At 45.1% G+C, this 22933-nt stretch overlaps 1 protein-coding gene across 13 annotated transcripts in view; it reads right to left on the reverse strand.

The window, feature by feature from the left end:
- Positions 1-10370, reverse strand: part of LOC106745520 (voltage-dependent calcium channel type A subunit alpha-1) — a 78156-nt gene extending 67786 nt beyond the window's left edge. For 12 of the 13 annotated variants that reach the window (XM_014621194.1, XM_014621203.1, XM_014621205.1 and 9 more), the window contains exon 1: positions 9664-9859. The gene's annotated coding sequence lies outside the window, so the exon portion shown is untranslated. Of the gene's footprint in view, positions 1-9663; positions 9860-10338 lie in introns of those variants that run through there. The other variant, XM_014621193.1, reaches the window with a different exon arrangement.
- Between the last annotated feature and the right edge of the window lie 12563 nt (positions 10371-22933).

The following is a 22933-nucleotide window of genomic DNA, read 5'->3' on the forward strand; positions in this document are numbered from 1 at the left end:
AACCCGCAACTCCTTCAGGAATAAGTTCCTACTAATGAACTCAACATTCTATCTGTCATCGCGCAGATAAGCGCGATACCGAAACATTTCCCGATCTCGGCAATCGACAATTCGCTGATGTTTTTCTTTAAAAGTTATCCTAACGAATAACACTTATCAATAAACGTTGCACAGTGAGTATAATTTTAAAAACCGTTTAGGAAATGTGAAATATATTACATTTAATATGACATTTTTAGTGAAAAAAAAAATATTATTTCTTCTAAATAATTTTTTTTCTATTAAACAACATGGTTTATTTAAGTGAAATAGCATTTTTATTCAAACAAAATGATATTTGATATTAAATTGTGCATATTAAACCAATCAAAAAACGTACATTAAATGTAAAGAATCTTTTTTCTCTGTGTAGTAATTTCGCTTTTTTTTTAATTTCGTTCACCGTGCGTCTGTTTACATAAGAACCATATTACGTTTTCGTTATTTTATATTACATCACAAGCGACTCTTCCCCTTTTCAACGCGGATGTGCGATACTATTGATTTCTCGTTCGCATTTTCAGCGCGAGCGTAACATTTTTACATATTATTCTATGCGCCACATTCGTTTGTTTTTCTCGTTTCTCTCTCTCTCTCTTTCTCTAATAGTTTATAATCAACCCGCGAAAGAGAGAAAGAAGTTCGCGGTGGTTTCATGGTACGCGAAGCCGGCGAGCTTCGTCCGATGACACACTCCAGTCGGACGCCATCTGTCAGAGCGCGTTCGGCGATCGAGTGCGTTTTCGAGGGGCGTCAGTCGGCGGCGAGATCAAGACCGCGAGGAGTCGAAAGCAAACCCTCGGCGGATTAACTATTAATTAGCGGCATTTCTCTCTCTCTCTCTCTCTCGTCAGAGGACGGATATGGCGTCGGTGATAAATCTCGCGTTACGCGCGCGATCTCCCTCCGCTGCACGGTTTGTCCGACGCACACGGCGATCCTTGAACTATAACATTTACCGGCGATATAGCTTACACACGCGGCCTCGGCTTGTCCGCACGATAATTGAAGGGGAAAACTGTCCGTCCCGTGTGCGAGCACGTACATACGTACGACGATTCTGTAAATTGCTCTTCGCGAAAAAAAGAAACTCCATCCGTCGAGACCGATCCGCCGGATCGTCGTAGCGAGCAGCCAGCCGGCTGAGAACACACAGACACGATTTACATATTCATCTTTTCTCTCCACTTAAGAGCCTCTCTCGTCCGTGCGAACCTTTCGCGTGGGGTCGGCTGCGCCGGTATTTAAAACAACGGCGTGACTCGTCACTCTCGCGCGTAAACGCTCCCTCTCTAATCGCTCTATTCATATTCTCGCCACGTGTACAACACCGTGACAGGGCCATTCAGCAGGCCTCGCATTTCGCGTTCCTGAACATCGGCCAAGATGGGCGGGCGCGAATTCGCCAATTGTCAGCGTTAACCCTCTCGTGGGGAAGAAGGTATACGTCCGTCTTCGGGACGAAAAATCTCGAATTTCGTCCTTATTTCCGCAACGCTCTTCTTTATTGGGGTATTTATCGCGTGACGAGAAGCTCATTTCCTTACGTCGTACCGGGCTTAATAAATCAGAGGAGGCGTCCTTGTCAATAGTAAGGTCAGTCGGGGCGACTTCGCGTCTCCAGCATTTGCCAAGTGGTACGAGACGGTGGATGAAGAAGGGCAGACTTTCTTCTGCTCTCGGAATATACGCGGAGGACGCGCACACGCATGAGCGCGTAACATGCATACGCATACGCTTCAAGAGAGAGAGGAGGCCACGGAGACGTTGATCGCCTAGAAACTTTGGGAGATTCTGAGCCGAGTTACGAGGGTGGGTTTAGTTAGTGTCGTGATCCTAAATTGAATTTGGCCGACGAAGAGAGAGAGAGAGAGAGGGGGGGAGAATATTATTATGAAACGTTGCTACATTATTAAATTATTAATTAATATTATTCGCGATGTAACTTATAGAAAAAAATTGTTGAATTATTCTACTCATTAAAGAGCTACATACACCTGAGCGGGATCTAAATATTTGAATGTATGTGGTTCTTTGGAATATTAATAAAAACTATTAAATTTTATATAAAAATATTAGTGAGAAATATTAAAAATCAGGTTTTGGCATTCTATAAATATAACGGACCAGATTTTGAGACTGATATTATAAAAAAGTCGTGAATTTAAATGAATTTAAATTTAAAAATATTCCTAGTGTGAGACAAATGTTTGCAAATGAAATTTGGAAGATATATTACGAATGCATCGCGAGATAATTAAAAATACTAATATCGAAAGAAATATCCATCGTATGACCTTTTTCTCGTCGAAATGTGTCAGGGAAGGAACGTCTTTTTCGCGGAGCATCCCCAACGGTCCGAAAGTTCCAACCCGCGAAATCGCAGCTTAGAGATATTCGTCCTCCTACGCCGGTAAATACCGGAAAGCGCAGATCGAAGAGTCACGCTATCCGTTTATTCGATTATGAAGCTATCATCTACGTCGATATGAAATGTCAGGTCGTGAAAAAGTCATATTTCCCATGTAAACTGCATTAAGTGTGCGTTGCAAAAGTGTGTGGGCGTCATCAAGAGCCCGCGAGAGAACGTGTAGTATTTAATTATTGTTATACTTCACTCACTCTCCGGGAAAGTAATTACGCGATTTTACCGTCTCGTTATTGTCCGCGAGCTGCACGACGGAACTAAGAATTCACTCGCAAGACGATATTACGAACGTCGTTCTTTCGATAAAACCGTTAACAACAATATTTTTTAAGTGTCTGCGGAATGTATTACGCGTGTCCACGTGGACGATTTTGGGAACGGCGCGTCCAATTGCGTTAGCCAAATTAAATGTCATTATCCGTGACGTTAAAAGTGGGTTACGATCCGCGAACGATAACACGACGGACGTAAAGCTGTCCTCGCCCTGCCTAACCCTGGGGAATCCGCGAGTCTCATTACGTACGAACGGGCGTGTGTGCACGCGTATCGTCTCTACAATGTGATCCGTAAAAAAGGATGTTTCGTTCGTATCGATCCGGCGTACTCACAGAGTGGCACGAAAACACGACACGGAGTCGTCGAGGAAAAAAAATCATTAAAAAATTAAACCAACCACGCTATCATGTCGGTGAAATATATCCTCTTCCATATTCGGAACTATTTTTTTGCAAAACTGGGCTTGCGGGAAAAGTGCAGCTTTGAACGCGACAAATACAGCTTCACGCAGCGGAAGGCTGACGTTAGTAATTACAATACGCGGGCAGACAATTGTATGGGACGAGCCAGGCGATATCTGTTGTGAAAAACAAAAAGAAGAATCGCTTTACCGTAATCAATATATCGATATTTTTCAGCCGAAGATTTCTGAAGTAGACGGCTATTGCCGGGTCGATTTCGCGGAATATTGTCTTTGAGTCGCGCTATACCGGTTGGTGACAGTCGTTAGAATACCGGGAAATCCACGCGGAGCACCACGACACGTTTAATCACACAATTGCATCGTTTCTAGGAGCCCGTGCGCGCTCGTCGGAAGACTTTGAGAATAAGCAGAGATGCCTGCGTGCCGTTTATACCGAGTAATAATAAAAATTTTCATTTAATCCGCGCAGTGTGCGTCGCAGCAGATATTTCTTCGCGTCCTCTTTCCCAGGGAAACTCGGAAAAAATAATCTTAAGAGAGAAAGGATTGCGAATTTGTAGATTTCTCTATTTTCAGATCCTCCCAATCCTCATTTTCGTCACACACAGTCGTCACTTTCAACGATTTAAACCCAACAATATCATATAATTGTTTTTTCAATTTTTTATTTATTACTATTTTCAATTAGTTAATTAAAAAAATGAGGCAATGAATTAAAAGGGTGTGTTTTGCAAGGTTATTTCTCACCCTCATCTACTGTCGGAGGAATGACGGGTGAAATTATTTTCTGGAAGGCCAAACTATATTTCAGTAACAAGATCTAGGTCAGGATCTATCTGTATAATAGATAAAAAAGTTTTTTTGAAATAGATAAATTTGTTGCTCCTATACAGGAACAGGGAAATGAAATGGGAAATTAATTTCAATAATGAGGTCAATAACGATAATCTATCATTGTTATATTTCAATGACCGATTCATTCGAATTAGACAATTATATCGCGAAGGGTTCATACGTCAAATGCGTCTATTGCTGAACGTTCCGTGTAAGTAACGGCAGGTACCCGACGGGACAGGTGACTATATATCTATTGATCGTTCATTCATGCCACCCTTTCGTCCTCTCAGCCCCTCGTTGTTCCATCGAGCGACTGGTCCCCTCCCTCCTTTCATCCACCGCCATTTCCACCACCCCGGTCGCGAAGCGTCCACCATCGCGATTCCATCGACGTCGTCGTCGTTGTTGTCGCCACCAACACCCTCGTCGCCTTCGTCAGTACCGGCTTTAACCGGCGACGGAGACGAGCTTCATAGGGTGCCGAAAAACAGCTAGCGCCGATTCAACCCCCAACTTCGCTTCAATGAGCCTAATTGGCTAAACTCTTCTACGTTAACTACGATTTCCGCTTCATGAACGGTATTCGCTAAATCTTACAAAGAAACTTGGCGAAAATCATCCGATTCACGTTCTTTCAAAAGAAAAACAAAACCGCAGGAACATGAAACATTTAATACATGGCATATGTATTAAAAATGACACGAATATAAATAATATATATTGACAAAGTGAATGTGTTAATTTAACATTATATTCGTGTAACATATCCCCCACTTTTAGTACATTTCCCATGTTAAAGTAACACAAAATTTCAATCGATCGTTTATCTCATTCGTTGAAAAACTACCTTTTTTAAATTAACTCTCTTCACACGCAACAAACGTGACTTTCAAAAGGGGATGACGGAGATGCGCTAAAAAATCTAGTCGAGGGTGCCAGTGTATCTGAAGCCGATGCTGATCGCCATCCTAACCTACAGAAGGAATCGGGCCTGCCAACTGAGAAGCCACCCTCGTAAGCTCCTCACACGTGGCGCTTACGATCCTCCCTCCTGCCAACCCCGTAAAACCGACGGAGAGCTTGAATGACCGTGATAAACGCGTAATATTTTAGCTATCGGTATTTCAACGCGCTACGGATCAAGTTATCTCGATCTTGCGGAGCGATATTTCCGTTGGCTATCAATATTCTCAGACCTTAGCACGCTTCGAAAGGGCTGCAAGCTGTCGTTCGTAAGTGAAACGTTGCTTCACCTGTTGTATTGCCTCCGATTGATTGCGCTTCACAATTAAACGATGCTATAACAATTGTCATCACTATTCTCAACGGCGGAATCTTGGACAAAGCTTCGACCGAGATTCCTCTCGGAGTTCTCTTTTAAAATAACATGAAAGGCGGTTGTATCGCAAACGACTTTTCGCACGTTTTCCTTATCGGCGCGGAAATGATTGAATCGCACACGACAATGTGCGGAAAACAGGTCGGTCGACGACGGTGCGCCAGAAATTGATTTGTCCCACTCGTGAGCGTCGTGACGCGACGCGGCGCGGCGCGTCGCCTTCTAATACCGTCGCGAGTATTCGTTCGCGCAATTGGCTTCCTTCGCGGCCGATTCCGAGGTCCATACCGATCGATTGTATCGAGCACACCGGATACACGAGGGAATGGGCGAGATTACGTGAGAGACGAAACAACCGGCCAGGCACGATCTGCCCATCGTACGATCGAAAGTTACATAAGACCGGCGTTTACGAGACGAAACGACCGGCCGATGTCTGATAAATTAGTCCGGGGAGAATCGAGGAAGCAGAGTGAAGATCTCGCGTATGCCAGGATCGATATGTGAAAGCGAAAGACATAGCTACAAGTATCAACGTGCTTCCTGAAACGAACGAATGACGGATATCAAATACGATTTAATCCACGTGTTTATACGACCGCAACGATGTAAAATCAATCTACTTATTTTCATTAAGCTCTAAGAACCTTTAATATTATTATGTTGATATGCGCCACCACCGAGCGGATCAACGTTGTAAAAGTTTTCGTTCTGCATAGAACGCGAAGTTGATCGTTGCTTTTTTCGCCACGAAAAGCGTACCGAAGGCAAGGTTGTGTGTGTGACATAAATCATTATCGATACAATAATGTTGGAAACAAAATGCTTTGTTGAGTTAGCCTGAATCCTGACAATAACATCCCTGTTAAAAATTTCCAGATGGATTCCCACGGAAATTCGATGGAATCCATATGTGAATCCACGTAGGATATTAAAAATCCGTATAGGAATCCACATGGATTTCTATCTAGAAGAACTTTGGTTTTTAGCGCAAATCCCCAGGGACAACCGTGGGATTCCATATGGATTTTCTATATGGATTCCCACTTGTTTCTTCTTCAACATAGATATCAGGCTTATGAGGCTTATATGCGTTTTCTCTCCCTTCTTTCATGTTTTGTGCAAATACTCGAATCGCAATTTTAAGAGCGAGGAAGTCGAGTGAATTGTTCGGCTGTTAGTCGAATGCGCGAGTGTCGCGATAACAGATTAAACGTCGTCGGAACACGCGTAATATCTGCTAGATGGGAGGAGAAGAGGAGAGCAAAAAGCGTGTGCTATTTCAAGAAATACGTGCAGACGGTGTACAGCGCCTCATGCCGGCTGTCGTGCGGCCTACTCTAATGAAAGCGATAAATCGTTATGCGTAAAACAAATTCCTGCGCGGATTAAAGGGGGACAATAACTCGAGGTCCGGTTTGCTGTAAACGCGAACGCTATGCGCTCTCTCTCTTCTCTCTCTCTCGCCGCGCGGAAGAGTTAATTCCCCGTTATGCTAATTGAAGACTCGACATAAAACAACCGGCTAAAGCGCTAAAGTCCTGGAAAATTATTGCTCGTTCCAGGAGGGCCGAGGTCAATAGCACCGCGAAATACTCCATTTAGAAAGCGCAAAATTCACCTGGAGAATATCTCAGCGCGTTCTTTTTTTTTCAAATTCTTTCCCGGGGAATTCAAGCGAAAGAAAAATAAAAACTTCCGTAGAACTCGCCCTCCTCATAAAGTGTTAATTATTGATTAAGCTGCTTAATTGCCAATAGTTCTTGGCTTTAATGAGCTTAAAAGTGAACTCGCTGACGTCATCCCCTATCAAATAGACCGTTTCACAGTGACGCGCGGTATATCGGATAGCCGACGTGGTCTGACCACGTTCGTCTGCAACTACTTGCGGCCAAACTTCACGCGGCGTCTTTTAAACGAGGACACTCCTACTTCGCCCCGTGAACGTCTTATTAGTGCAACGTGGAAAGATTTACAAGTTTGTTAGTTTGTTCGTTCTCGCCTCGAGACTTGGAGAAATTCTTCGTGCAATTATTTAATTTGTAATATCTTTCGAACAGCTGTTCGCATTATCATCGTACGACGATTGTACTTTTTTCCCATTCGAGGTTGTGCAACACGAATGAAAGAATTGGCTTTCGGAAATCTTACTAAGGACTACTTTCTCTGTCTCTCTCTCTCTCTCTCTCTCTCTTTCTCTCTTTGCGGTCTAGTTGTTACTTCACCTTGCTCTTCGCCCATTTATATACCGCTGTCTTGTTCTTTCGTCTCCCATTTTTCTCCCTTCGATCCGTCAACTTTTGCCGGCACGAGCTTTCACGAAAGCTCAAGTCGCGCCGGAAAGGATCGCTCTCGCGATCGCACGCGTCAAAAGCACCCTCGTTACCGTCGCTAACCAATCGCGAAAGCGACACTCGTCGTAAATCCTTTCCGGGCTGCTCGAGAGCACTCGCGGAAAATTTATCAACAAATCATAGTTTCGGCTACTTCGACGCAGAAACGACATTCAACAACCGTGCGCATCTTCTTATCCCCATTAAATCATTGCCCCTTGTTTCAACCTTCCGGCCTCGTGAATATTTGGGCGAATTTTTTGTTATATTATGGAGAATGCGCGTTATCGAAAAATAAATCTGAACCGTCTTTCAGCTCTGAGAATTCAATCAAACTTAATTGCCTGAAAAGCGTGGAGATGAGGCATGGCGATCTCTTTTCCGATCTGCACGTTAATCTCAAATCCAAACGACCGCGGAAAACGAAGAAAACGGAAGAAATCCGCGAACAACGTGACGGAACGGCGAGAAACGCCGCACCAAAAGGACCCTTTCATACCTTTTATGAATTCTCCAGAGAAACGTTCTGTAACGTTTAACTGCTCTGTTCTGTTTCATTGGCGAAGAGAGGAAAGCCCGACAGTTGATACACTAAAAGCCTGATAACGAGGAGGAAATAAACGAAGCCAGATTGTTTTCGAAGTTCGTTTTGCCTAATAATGCTCTAAAAAGCTTTCTTTCAAAAGTTCTGGGAGAGTATGTTCATCATACAGCATGTTTTAAAAGAAACATCATGTATATCTACCGTGTCACGTGTCAAATTTTATAAAACCTTTTTTTCCCACACAGTAAAAAAATGTACTTGTGTTAAAATTTTTCGTTTGAATTTTTAACATATCTATTTGTCAATTTAACATATTGTGTTTAGGTTATCTCAATATTTTGTGTTGGGTTAACTCAACGTGTAAATGTCAAAATAACATATGCGAATGTTAAATAACACATTTCAGTGTCGATTAACATATTATGGGGATGTTAATTTTGTATTAATTTTTAATATAATCGTATTACTTTCCAACTTATTCAATATTAACGCAGAAATTTGTGCGGGCCGTTTCATGTGAAGCGTGTTAGACTTAAAACAAAATTTTTTATTATATATATTAAGCTTTACTCGATCTTAAATTTCATCGAATATGTATTCCCGGCGAGACTTGAAAAGAGACTATTTCATCGTATTTCAATACGAGGCTTGTCACTTAAAGAGAGCCGGCAGGAAGTGGCTAAGCGGGATCCACGTCACCGCGACGTGGCGGTTTCACGTTGCATCGGATTCGCGTTCATCATCGGTAGGACGAAGTGCCTCGAAACGAGGACGAGAGAGGTCCTGCGAGCACTGTGTCGCCCCCGTGGTGCGTGTATCCAATCGTTAAGAAAGCCAGCCGCGCCAAAGAGCACGCGTGGGTTAATGGATGGCTAAAGCCGGTTTCACGCACTCCTCATTGCATCGCATCGCGAATTCTTGCGTCAGGCATCGCGTTGTCTTGCTGGAAAGCTACGTCACGCGCGATCGTAATCGCATCCTCATGCCATGAGGGTAGAACGCGTAGGATGCGAGGGGAAAGGCACGAGCTTTCCAACGCTGTCGCGACATTGCTGACGTTTAGCTCGCCAGCAGGGTAAAGACAACCGCGGTGTTTCCAGCGGTCGGCGCGAAACCGGCATAAAATTGAGGTTCGTTCGGACGCGCGAGCCGTGCTAACCGTGTGAAGTCAGCTTAAAGGTCAGCTTCTAACCCAAACGTGGCCACCGCGATGGCCGAGAGACCCCAGCCAGCGGGGTGGATGAGCTCGTTGACGTTGTCGCGAACGAATTCGCCGGGGATGCGCGGCTGAAACGTCCAGAACCGGGTTGCNGCTGAAACGTCCAGAACCGGGTTGCGGCACAATCGGGGTCGCGAAACGGGTCCGCGGGACAAAAAGCAAAACGGCGAGGGAACGGAGAGTTTAGCAGGACGGAGAACCTGCTGCCGTTTCGCTGGACTCACCTCTAGAGGGAGGCAGGGGCTGGATGCGGCCATGTTCCTACATGCGTTCGAGCCTCTGCCCCGGTGGCGATCCCCTCTTCGTGCTGAGGCACCACTTTACAGAAATGAAAAAAAAAAAACAGATACAGACGAAGAGAACTGCACACTGCACACTCTCGACGGCACCCCGGCGATCGACGTGCACTATGAACCCCCTTCTTCGAAACCGGCGGGAGGTACGGGCGGACGGGCAGGCGGGCGGGGGGGGGCAGAAACGGGGAGGGGAAAATAACACCAACGCAGCACCTTTCGCTCTCCTTTTTTTTCCTTTTCACGCTCCTTCCTTCGCCCGGAATGATTTTCACGTTTCACGACAATCAACACCTCCGAGAGAGGAGCACAGAGGATTAGAAGAATGGGGGAGAGAGAGAGAAAGAGAGAGAGAGAGAGAGAAAAGTGAGCGAGTGAGTGGGAAAGAGAAAGGACAGGCAGAGAGAGAGAGAGAGAGAGAGAGAGAGAGAGAGAGAGAGAGAGAGAGANTTATCGACGTCGAAGGAGAGAGAGAGAGAGAGAGAGAGAGAGAGAGAGAGAGAGAGCGAGAGAAAGAAAGAGAGAGAGAAGAGAGGGGGGATCCTCTCTCCCGAGCCCTGAACTCTCTCGGTTTCCTCGGCGAGCACCACCACCGGCAGCCACTACCTTCCTTTTCTTCTTCCTCGTCTTCCTCCTCCTCCGCCGCCTCTCTTCTTCCTCTGCTTTTTCCTCGTCGTCGACGTCGTCTTTCCTCCCTTTCGAGCCTCCCTCCCCTCCTCTTCCCTCCCTGCGACGCACCAGAGCACACTCTCGGTTCCTCTCGCGACGAGGAACGGCTAGCTGCTTCGTCTCCTGTGCCGCGTCCTCGTCGTCGTCGTCGTCGTCCTCCTCCTCCTTCTCCTCCTTCTCCTTCTCCTCCTCCTCCGCCGCCTCCTCGTCCACGTCCTCCTCGGCGACGGGCGCTCCTCCTCGTCTTCTTCTTCCTCCTCTTCGTCGTCGTCGTCGTCAACCGCCACTGTACCACCGTCGCATAACAAACACTCCGGCGGCCGTCACCGTCCCGACGGCACCAACGCGATGAGAAACGGAGAGAAAGAAAGAGATAGAAAGAGAAAGAGAGAGAGAGAGAGAGAGAGGGAGAGACAGATAGGGAGAGAGAGAGAGGGAGAGAAAGACAGAGAGAAAAAGGATGAGGGAATGAAACAGCGCGAGATCGAGAGGAAGTTCGCGAGATTGATTGAGCGCTAACGAGCCCGACGCTTCCTTTCTCTCGCGAGAGCTCGCACGAGAGAGCGCGTTTCCTCTTGCCGCGGCGCGGTACACCCCCGCGGGCGAGGGAGAGTCACCCTCCGCGTAATTCCGCGAGCACTCTCGGTACCGAGGGCCCGACGAGACCCGACACCTCAACGCGAGTAAATCGGCTCCGTACCAACGCACCACTAACTATTACTCTCTCTCTCTCTCTCTCTCTCTCTTCCTCCTATTCCGTGTTCCGCCACCTCGCGTTCACTGTGATTCTTCTTCTTCTTTCTCTTCTCGCACCAACACCTCCTCCCGCTTTCTGCTCCACACTTCTTCGTCTTCTACTTGACTTGTTCGGCACCTTCCCTATACCCCTATACCCCTGTCCGCTTCACTCGGCCGGAAGTTCACACACTACCTACGTTCCCCGAGCGTCGGAGCTCGTGGCCACAGCGGGACGGTCGCTCGACTACGCTCCCTCGCTCTTCCACCACCACTCGACCGCTCTCGCACACTCTCTCTCGCCGTCCCCGCGCCACCCTCACCGTCGCTTCGCGTTCCACCACCACCTCCGTCGGCGCGAATCACCCACCCTTCGCCTATTCGCTCATCTTTGTCACTCTGATTTCGCTCTCCGTCTTCCTCGGCGAACGCTTCATCCCCCTTCCGGATGTCTCTGTCTCGCTTGGAACTACCGATTATTCGCGAACTGTCTCCTTCCGTTGCACTGAAGTGGTCCCCTTGCTTCTCTCTCACCAACGGCATGACACATCTTGTCCTCGTCGGACAGAGCGAGCTTCTCTTTCCAGGAATTGCCGTTCCTCTCCATCCAACAATTTTCATCCCTCCCCCTCTTCCTTTTCTCTTCTGGTCGCACGATGACTTCGCTCTTCGTTCAACATGAATCCCCTCTCGCCACTACGTAGACTGCCGTCTCTCTCTCTCTCCTTTTCTATTAGATGAGCTTGCGCTCACTCGCACTTCGGAGCGAATCTCTCTCAGTCGCACTTACGTATTAACCCCCATCCGATGTACACCAGGGCCGAGCTTTCTTAAAGCGATACCCTGGGGTAATCTTCCCGCAAGAGGCGACTCGAGTAATTCTATTATGTATTTCGGTACGGCGGATAGGATGAATTTGCTTAATTTTTTATGCTTGAATGAATCGAATGTATTGATTGCAGTTGATTGTACAAGATAACGCAATTATGCAAATGTCACTTGAGGTTTTAATTGTGTAACGCGGAGATTCATTACATTAATATCGATAATACCGAGAAATATTTCTTAATTAATTCACGATTGATATAATGCTAAAGAATATTAATGCTGAGAAACGCGAGCAAAGTTAATGACTGACTCGAATTACATTCGTGATCGTCTAGGTAGGATTTACCTGGCAGATAGTCCTCTGAGATTATAGTTTTTGTGTGTTATTCGAACGAGCGGATGAATGACGTGTACTCACACGGTCGTCTAAATATTTCGAGAGCGATCGTATAACTGAAGAGAGAAAGCTACTCTCAGTATCCAATAATGTTTACGTTGATAACGAAATTCTTCGGAAACATTCGCGAGAAAGTCGAGCAATATTTCAAGCTACTAACACTTGATTCAACTAACCATTCGTTGCGAGAGTTAGTTCAACGAGAAAATGTAACAGTATCTGTTGCAATCAATACTTTTGCACAAACGTGAAATAAAATTTACGCCTGTTATTTTTAAGTTTTATACACCAGTAATTATATTCTATCATTAAATACTATAATTAATATGTGGCACGTTTACAGTCATGAAAATATCATGCTGGTCAATTATCAAAAGTTGAAGTAGAGAAACCGTGGGAGTAGAAAAAGACGTGCGGACAATGAGAGTCGTCGAGAGAAGAGTGTTCTTTCCATAATTAATATATTTCATTTTAACAGTGTAATTAGAGGGGGGAGGGGAGAGAGTAAAATACTGAAACACGTATAATATCGTGCTCGAGCAGTATTGAAAGTCAAAGTGAAAAAAATTGCGAAAGTAGAAAAAGATAAATCGCTGCGGACAACGAAAGTTGCCGGGAGACTCCAAACCTTTTCCTACAATTAATATATTCTCAATTCGTTTTGTAACGGGATAACTGCAGTAAAATGATAAAATACGCGATTATGCTTAAATCGTCGCTTCGAACGGAGTTAACCGAGAGGAAAGAGAGAAAAGAATTAAATTCTCTCAGATACTGCAAATGCTATTGTAAATGAAACCTTCCTCCGCCGATCGATTCGCATTTATCTGTCTCTGCCTGGCGAGTTTAACTGGCGGGCTTTTTCGAAGCTTTAGCCGCAAGCCCGTTCTCTCACCACGAGCCGCCAGGTGTCACCGTTCGCGAAACCAGCGCAGCGGTGCGCGCGACGATTCACGAGCGTGCGTGAGCTTTCGCTCTCGTTTGTGTGCGTCCAACCGATATCGCCGGGGGTTGCTGGTGCATGCGCCCTCGAGCTTTTCAAGGGTAGGGATGAGCTTTCGAGCTGCATTCGCGTACGCAGCGAGCCTCGGGCCCCGATCGTATAACGGCGAATGCTTTTATCGTCGTCGCGATCGCATCGCCAAGACGATTGAGGTGACGCATTCGACGGGATGACGGATTTGAGAGAGGAGAAGAGAGAACGGGGGTGATCCCGATGCACGAGGGGTGCGAACAAAACGAGGTAACGGCCGCGATAAATTCCGGCGTGCAACACCTCGTTATCTGATGACCGTTTTCTTGACGCCCCATAGAGGCGACCGGAAGTCCACGCGGCGGGAAATCAACGCGCAACGTCGCCGTGCGCGACTTAATTAATTGGATATGAGAGAGAGAACGATGTTCTCGCATCGAATGTCGTTCATGGTTATTTAGAGAGTATTCATTTGATTGTTAATACGAGCATGAAACAATTCGATCGAATATAAGTTTGATTGTTTTCGAGAGAGATGGATCTTTTAAACTTATCATGACACCGTTATCCAGATTTTATATATTTATCTTATGTACTTTACATGTATTTTAGGTTATTTTAAGATTATTTTAGATGTATTTATTAAAAGATCCTTAAAAGAGAGATTTTGAAGAAATATTGCATGGAAAAAAGAAGTAGCTCTCACAGGTAAAAATTAGGTATCTATATAACGCAACGGATTTAAATTTAATAAATTTAGCTAATTATTTTTGTCTACGTACCAAGTTTTCAGTTCGCACAAAATGAAATCCGGTAACTGAATCAGTCAGTCATATGAACAGCTAATTCTTTTTTTCCATGCGCCAATTGACGAAAAGAGAATAAGTAAAACATGTCAGGCCAAGAGGCGATGATGGTAACGTGTTACAGTTGCTTTATCACAGATGAGCTTTAGTTACGAATATGCCCTGTTACTTTCATCAAAAGTTACCGGCGACTCTAGACCGTGTGTATAATCAAAAGTTTCCACAGAATATCTCTATGATGAGTTCAGCTTAGACTTGGTGGTGATGATTCGACGACAGTCTGTATCGTTCGGTTTCTGCCTTCGATCTGTCGACGGCCGTGTGTAACTCACCGTCGATTCAGGCCTGACGAAACGTATTAACGTCGTTAATAGCGACGTGAAGTTACGTCATCCTCGCGTTCATGTCATTCGACCGATCAACTCCGTTCTTTTGCGCCCGCCGTGGAATCACCAATCGGATCACCCACTGTTTTCGGGGGCAGCTCACCCTCCCACCTATCCAACTGCTCTCCTCCTCTCTTTCCATCCTCCTTAACTCCCGAATAACGAGCACGAAGATATATGCGCACCAAGAGTGCGAGAGAGAAAGAGCGTCGCGATGGCCGCGCGATTCAACGCGTATAAAGGAATCGGCTTGAAATCTACGGAACCCGCGGTGTGAGGCAAGAAGGGAAGAGTCCAGGGGTGGTAGCGGTGGCGGCAGCAGCGGCGTTCACTAACGCCACCCTCCTCCTTCCTCCACGAAGTTCGGAAAGGCTGCTGTGCGCGGCGCACGAATGTGGAACAGTAGGTCAGCGCACTCCGTGACCCCCGCCGCGGCCTACCCCTCCCCGGTGCATGCACCCTACTTCTTCGTCTCTCATCCCGCGACCGGTTGCGTTATCGTGCGCGGATTAGTTTACGCGATGTCGTACGAGACTCGCTCTTTCGACGTCTCCGTTGAGAAAGGGAGCAAGCCGTTAAATCGCTTCCGGAATATCGGTGATCCCCCTCCGGAACTGTCGCGTTGATCCCGGAGTTACGAGCTGCCCGCCGAGGCACGTACTTTAAGGTTCATTCGCGGAAAATCGATTTGCCGGGCCGCATTCCTCCGAGGAAAATATTGCCTCGCATCCTCGTGTCCCTCCTCTCTCCTCGTCTGGTGCGCACGCTCGTTAGATTTTACGTTCCAGTAAACGCGAGATTATTATCCGCCCTCGACACACACGCGCGCGGACTATTATTTACCGTTGACAACGAGCGCGCCGACAATTTTCAGTTATTGCAAGAATCGGGGGAGATTGCGCCGGAAGTGAGAGAATTTTCCAATGTCTCAGGAGCGACACTCGTTAGTACTCGCTATTTATGTCTCGACGACAGATGCTCTGCGAGTTCTCCTCTGCGGTAACCTCCAATTAATCGATGACCGTAACTGTTTAATTGGTTGATTTATTAACGCGCTAATGGCGCGACTCCGCTGCGACATGTTACGTAACGTTACCTCCCTTTACACTGGGGAACGGCTTTCAGGTTATATTGGACAACAAGTCTTTGCCGAATAATTGCCGCGATGTACACGGTATGCAAACTTCGGCAACTTCGTCTCGACTTCGCATGTTGGAATCGACGTGGCCTCAAAGGCACGTCAACGAAGATGTTTATCGATTTTCACCGATCGGCCGCACGCGAGTCAATCCGAAAGCCACGCGGGAACTGGCTTTTCCGGACACTTCGTGGACGTCCGACCTCGGCGCGATAAATAAAACGGCACATTTAGCGCTAAATACGGAGAGTCGGCAGACTCTCAGGCTGAAATATATAACGTCGTAACGCGCTCGTAGGAGGACGAATAAAACTCGGAATCAGACAGGTCTCATTTAGCGTTATACACGCGCGCACAAAACTTTTCGAACTGCGAGGTTTTAATTAACGCGAGAATTTCAATCTCGAAAATAATGGAAAATGAAGATCATCATTTTCACCGCAGCGATGGGGGGATTGTTTCTCTTTAATCATCGCTCTTTTAGCTTCTTCTACGATTTTACCATCCACCTTTGTTTATTTTCTCGGAGTAATCGGTCTACAAAACTCTTTACTACTTGCGTTAATTTTTGTATTTATTACCAAATTTCTTTTTCACTGTTTTCATCTTCGCATTCGCCTCCCCTCTCTCTCTTTCTTGTTTGCGTACAATTTCGCGCCAAAACTCTTGTTTTAATTTTATACAATTTGCATATTCATCCTTCCTCTCCTTCCTGCCTCTATTTCTCTCTCTTTTCCTCTCCTGCAATACGTATTATCTTTCTCCTTGTTGGCACGTCTCAACCTTTCCCCTTTACTTCCGCTTTTAAATATTACGCTACCCTTCTTCCCAACCGTTCGTACATCTCACGTATCGCATCTCGACTTCCACATCCCCCACGTAAGACATATTCTATCCTTTCCGATCGTCGCGCATTTACTTGAGCTCGCCGCCATAGTTCATTTCTCATGTCTATTGCTTTTCGGTTGTGTTTTGAAATTTTGATTGAATAATGGTCAAACCGACCATCCATCTTCCGCCCGTACTTTCCCAATTTCTTGTTCTATGCGCTCACATCAATTTCACTCTGTATTGCCTGATAATGGAATGATACATGATGTATTACGGTTGTAGCGTTACGAAAAACGACGTATCGGTGGACAAGACTCGTGCAGCGGGAGAGATCGAACGACAACACGGTGCATTAATACTGATTGACGCACTATTTCATCCGTCGCATCGCGATCCAACATTTATAATCAATAAGCGAAATCATGGCGGATCAACGGATTTCCTCTCGAAATCCGCTGAATAATGTAAACAAGAGAGAGAGAGAGAGAGAGAGAGATCTGGCGAATTTCTCGCCGACAACACCCCGCTACATCCGATAGCTACCAAAGACGGGAATCCGCGGAAAACCGATCTGGGCACGTAAAACACGCCGCTACACCTGATTTATACACTTTCGTCGCGCGTGACGTCAGCTGCCCTGACAATCGATGTTATCATTTCGACTGATATCTCTGAAAGTGTGGAAAAAAAGAAGAGAGCGAGAGAGAAAGAGAGGAAGGAGCGGAAGGCCGACCGGTCGCGCACGTTCGCGCTCATCGATCTGTTTTCCCAGCGTGCCGTGAAAAAAGCCCTTTTTATTAATATCCGCGCACTATTTTTAAATTCGATATTATTAACCGCTGGTTACCACCCTGTCGAGCACGTGACGTGCGCTAACGCATAAAAAAAAATCGTCGATATAAACCGCGCACCGGGGCAGCAACAAAAATCCATCCGACCGTCGTCGTTTTGCTCGCTATCAGCTGTGCGTAATAGCTCATGTAAAATTTGAGAGAGAGAGAGAGAGATCTCAATCATTTTCCAAATTTATCAGGGCTTTTGAGATCTCGAGAATAATTTGAAAAGTCTACGCATACAGCTTATTGCGGATATCGAATGTTCTATATTTGGGTTGTCATTCGACTGAAATTAATGTAGAAATTGATTTATATCGCACGTATGATTTTGTTTTGTAACGAACGTTCGTTTGCAAAGACATAATTCGCCAAAATGTAGTATGACTCGCGTGTATCACTTCGAGGGATTTGACAAATGTGTCTATATCGAATGTAATTCTCGTGTATTGATATCGATAAGGAATATCGAGAAAACAGCGTCAGTAAAATATAGGATAATCTTATCACGACAAAGATTGGATTGCATCCGCCCGAGTTGTCCATCACGATACACGTCCGCGATTCGATATGACGAAGTTTCGATACAAAACTCGATTTGAAACCCCGTGAGCAGGGGTGAAGGGGATTTTACTTTCCGCTGTGACCTCGGTAGTCGAAGTTTAGCCGCTGACAGTTTAACCTACACGATTTCCGACTTATCCGCAATGAAACGATGTCTCATGAAGATTAAACGCTCTCAAAAGGCCATGCGGAGCTCATTCGCCGGGAGAATAAATCAATATCCCTTTATTTAATTAACCCAATAATGTGAAGTAAAATTTTAAAAATATATTCTCTCTCTCTTATTGAAATTATCCAAAGATATCGCGTGACAACGCAGTCGGATTTTACATTACGAATTCTCGTCGACCCCATTGTATCTTTATGTGAGTGGAACATGACTTATGAAGAAGCAGTTCACGGGCAGTCTTCAAACGCTTTCTCGAGTTAGTACCTTCGGGAGGCGAAAAGCGCTCTTCGCCCGCTATAAAACAATTTCCACCGTCCCTTTCGTGACGATTTCCAACCGGATACGAGGGCAAAAAGGGCAGCTGGATGGAGGGAAGCGGAGACAAGGGAATGGAATCGAAAAGCGACCACGACGATGAGGACTGTCACGAATACCCCGACCTGCAGGTGCAGAAAACTTGACCGAGTTTTCGAGCCGCACGCGGCGCAGGGCGACCCAGATTTCGCTCCCCCCGCCGTCCTGCCGTTCTTCGCTTCCCCAGCGAAAGGCCCTTGTCGGAGCTGATACTCTCCCATAACCTACAAACCCCCATGCAACAGTGCCGTGGGGGATGAATCTCTCATCGGATGACATTTCGTAGCACGCGAAGAGATCATATCTTTTCTCCTTCCTCGAGATTTCGAAAATCTCACGAACGATCGAGTACATCGATAACGAACTGTAATCCCGATGAATTCCACGCTTATGTAATTCGCTTAGCGATAATTGTGCGCCTCCACTTTCGCGACGGGAGATTAAATATCGAGATCCTGGAATTATGAAACGTCCGTTGAAAGGGATATTCATTAATTACGGCCGATTTGACGAAGATCGCGCTTCGTTCGCGACGGTGATCGCGGAATCAAACTCGGGATTTCCATCGTAAGGAGAAGCAACGTGCGAAGCGGTAATTAACATTTTCCCGCAAACTAATTCGTGATTAACGGGTGCGTGTTAACACTCTCGTTAAGCACGGCTATTGATGTCAGCGAAGCCTTTAACTCGCCCTCAACTCGACGTCATAAAATGCACTTGGTCTCTTTTACGAGCAGCTGTCACCCGCCTAGCTTCTATCAACCTCGCACGTCAAGGGTGAATACTACAGGCGTGAATATTGTCGAGCACAAAAGTATCGATAACGAAGTACGAGTAGTTTCCGCGTGTCCAGGAAGGCATATTAATCTCTCTCTTTCTCTCCCCAAAATAATCCTGGTTTAACACTTTTGATAAACAAGCAAGCACTTCCCAGAAACCCACCCCGCATAGGTTGACCTTATGGAGGTGTACTGTGGAGGAGTTGCTCACGGCAAAAAGCGCATCGGGCTCTTGAAACCCAGATAAACAGCGATTAGTAATCGATACCTCCATAAACATCCTCCTCGTTAATGAATTATAATCAATACAATCGTTTTATACTCGCGCGTATAATCGTTGCCCCACCTGGGGAAATTGAGTTCACAGCGCGGGACGAGGCGATGGAAAGTATCGAGGAAAATTTTTCCCAATTAATTAACTAAATCCACCGAAAATTCTTCCCGATGCCTCTTTCGAGCTATCTACACTTAACAAAATATCCGCGACCGAGAATATCTATGTATACATTTAATTAACTGCAACTATTTCGGCGGGAAGAGCTCGCCCGGAGATATCCGCACAGTCTTCCGAATATTTATTTATATTTACAACATTAAATCCTCTCTCTGCCATGCAGAGTGTATCTTCGGAAAGCGATATTCGCGAATTCTTATATACTTTCACGTTACCGTAGGCGGGGACAAAGCGGCGAGGTGTAAATTAAGCGATGCAAATTGATTAATTCGTCGCGTGACGCCCGATGTTTACGAGAGTATCAATTACTAATGGCTGTTTCGAGAGCTACCCGAACACCCCATAAGGTCACCACGCGGGGGCGGACTTTTCTCTTGCGGATATTGTCCGCGGAAGTGCTTGTTTGCCGAAGGTATCGAGTCCAATTATTTCGAGGAGAGCGATTTTTTACGTCTGTATCTCCGGTAAATTATTCGCGGGAACTATTGATAGCACGCACGATAAATATCGCTCTCTGCGCTCGGAAAAACTGTCCACGTCGTGTGTCGGCGGCGTTACCTTTCGCGTAAAACAAACCGCAGCACGTACGTCAAAAGCCAAAAGGTAATATAGACACGCCACCCTAACAAAGTCCGCGCGCGTGTATATACAAAGGATACGTGGGAAATGCTTGAAACTATTTTTTACAGACGCGCCGCGAAATCCCGACCGATGAAACAAAGTGCGCGGCTCGGGCTATTAAACGCGGATTGAGAAACATCGTTGCCCGCCGTCTTTGAAGCGGGCAATTAAGTCGGTAATTAAGCGCAGCTGAAGATGCAGCTCTCAGGTAAATGGAGTGGCAGCGTATTCTTTTGGTAATTTGCGAATGACTTTTCTAAATCTTCTAAATCAGTCTTATGCAAATATCTTAAATATTTTATTAGGTTGGAAACTATGAAACGGGTGTTGAATAGAAATAAAAATCAAAAAGCGCTATTTTTCACATTATTTATTATTTTTAATCAAAATAATTTCCATTGGCATCTACGACTTTCTGCCAACGATTGGGCAAGTCATAAATGCCTTTTTTAAAAAAATCTTCATTTTTAGAGTTAATAAACAATTCAAAGTCTTTTATAATATCGTTTTGGTTATTGTATTTTTTTTCTTAAAAATAATTCATAATTACGAAAAAGGTAATAATCGGTCGGTGAGATGTCTGGTGAATATGGAGGATGTGGTAAAAGTTCATATTTTAGAGAATTTAACTTGTCAATAGTGATTGAAGCTTTATGTGGTCTTGCATTATCTTGCAGTAATATTACGCCGTGCCGATTGAGCAATGCTGGTTGTTTTTTCACAAGTTTCTCATGCATGACATCAATTTCACGGCAATAGGAAATAACCGCTGTTATGGTTTTGCCTGGTTGTAGGAAGGAATAATGGATCACTCCTTTGGCATTCCACCATATGGTAACCTTAATCTTCTTTTGATGAAATTTCGGCTTAGGGGTATGTCCTGGCGGTGTATTCTTATCTACCCATTTGCTTGATCGTTTTCGATTGTCGTACAAAATCCACTTTTCATCACAAGTGATGATTTGGTGTAAAAACGGCAATCGTGTATTGCGAATCAACAAAGATGCGCACTTACTCTTGCGGTCGACCATCTGCAGTTCCGTCAGTTCGTACGGTACACATGAGTCCAATTTTTTTACTTTGTTTATTGCACGCAGATGTTTCAACACAGCCGTATGGCTAGTTCCTAGCTTAGTCCCAAGTTTACGAATAGTTACGTCTGGATTGGATTCCACAATCGTCCTTAATTCCTTGTTATCAATATGGACCGGTGGTCTTCCTCGAGGCTCATTGACGATGCTCAAATTGCCAGAACGAAATTTTTGGAACCAATATCGAGCATTTTTTTCATTGGTGGATCCATCTCCGAAAGCTTGATTAATGTTTCTCGAAGCTTGAGCTGCACTATGATTCAATTTGTACTCATACAAAAAAAGTAGATGTAAATCGCGTTTTGTTTCCATCTGGTTTGGGAGAAATATAAAATAAAAATGAAACACAAACATGAAAAAATTTTACAAAATGAGTAAGAAGAATACCTTTAAAATTTATAAATAAAAATATCGAGCGCACGTTGTAATGAACCTCTCTCAGTCGCAGTTGAACACAGACTAACCAAAAACGCCCGTTTCATAGTTTCCAACCTAATAATAATATAATCTAACTACATTGATCAAGTTGATCATGAATTGCGCGGCCCGTAGAATCGGCAAGGGAAAGTAAAGAGGTGCTTTGAAAAATTGCCTCGTTTGTACAAATAATTCCAAGCATTCTAAATCGTGGAATATTACTCTGGTGAAATCCAACGCGGTGATTCCGATTGATTCCAATACAAATTCGACCTAGGGAGATACGATCTATCACCGCGACGGCAGTTGCACAAATAAATGGAGGACTCGAGAATTATTAGCGATACCTCGGCGAAGTAGGCATCGACACAAAATTATTTCGAGGAATCCGCAAATGAGGCGGGCGCGTGCGTATCTGGCGCACCTACCGATATATAATATGATTATCAGCATCGCGTGCCGTCGCTCTCAGCCGGATTTATTGCCCTAATTATCTTAATTACCGCGGTTCCTGCACTTTTTCGTGTACGAAGGTAAAATCCGACCGATGACTGAAGATTGAGGCCGAGACGAACGGAGGGGAAAGGGGCTCTTGTTAAGGTCGCCAATCCACATGAACATTTTCGCAAAGAATAGACACGAGCGTCGGCGGAAAAGTGTCGGTGTCGGTGGAGCTGTGCCAGACAAACGGAATATATTTCACTTGATACGCGCCAAAATTAAAATCGGATTTTGATAGTTGGAAAAATCGATGGCGCGAGGATATTTTATGCAAAAGTGAAGCGACGCGTGATCGAGCGGATTCGCGAAGTGAAAGAGAGGGACGTTCCCCATAATCAATAAATATCGGAGCTGGGTAGTAACTTGCTAATTTAGTTATAAATTAAGTTAAAAGTTGATAATTTTTAACTTAGTTAAATTTAAATAAGTTAATTAATTTATAGCGATCAACTTTTAAATTTAGTTAAAAAAATCAACCCATCCAACCCTGATAAATATGTATCACCTACTTTACGGCTACGCGCACACAACGCGAGCGTCACCGCGAGAATACCATTCAACGATTACTGCATTGTTTATTGTCCGTTAATATTATTTTTTGCTCTTCTCTGCGGAGAATGAAAGAGAGAAGAATAGAGTAAAAGGGGAGGGGGGG

Source organism: Dinoponera quadriceps, unplaced genomic scaffold, assembly GCF_001313825.1.
Source record: "Dinoponera quadriceps isolate SergipeBrazil2010 unplaced genomic scaffold, ASM131382v1 scaffold1578, whole genome shotgun sequence".
Taxonomy (NCBI): Eukaryota; Metazoa; Arthropoda; class Insecta; order Hymenoptera; family Formicidae; genus Dinoponera; species Dinoponera quadriceps.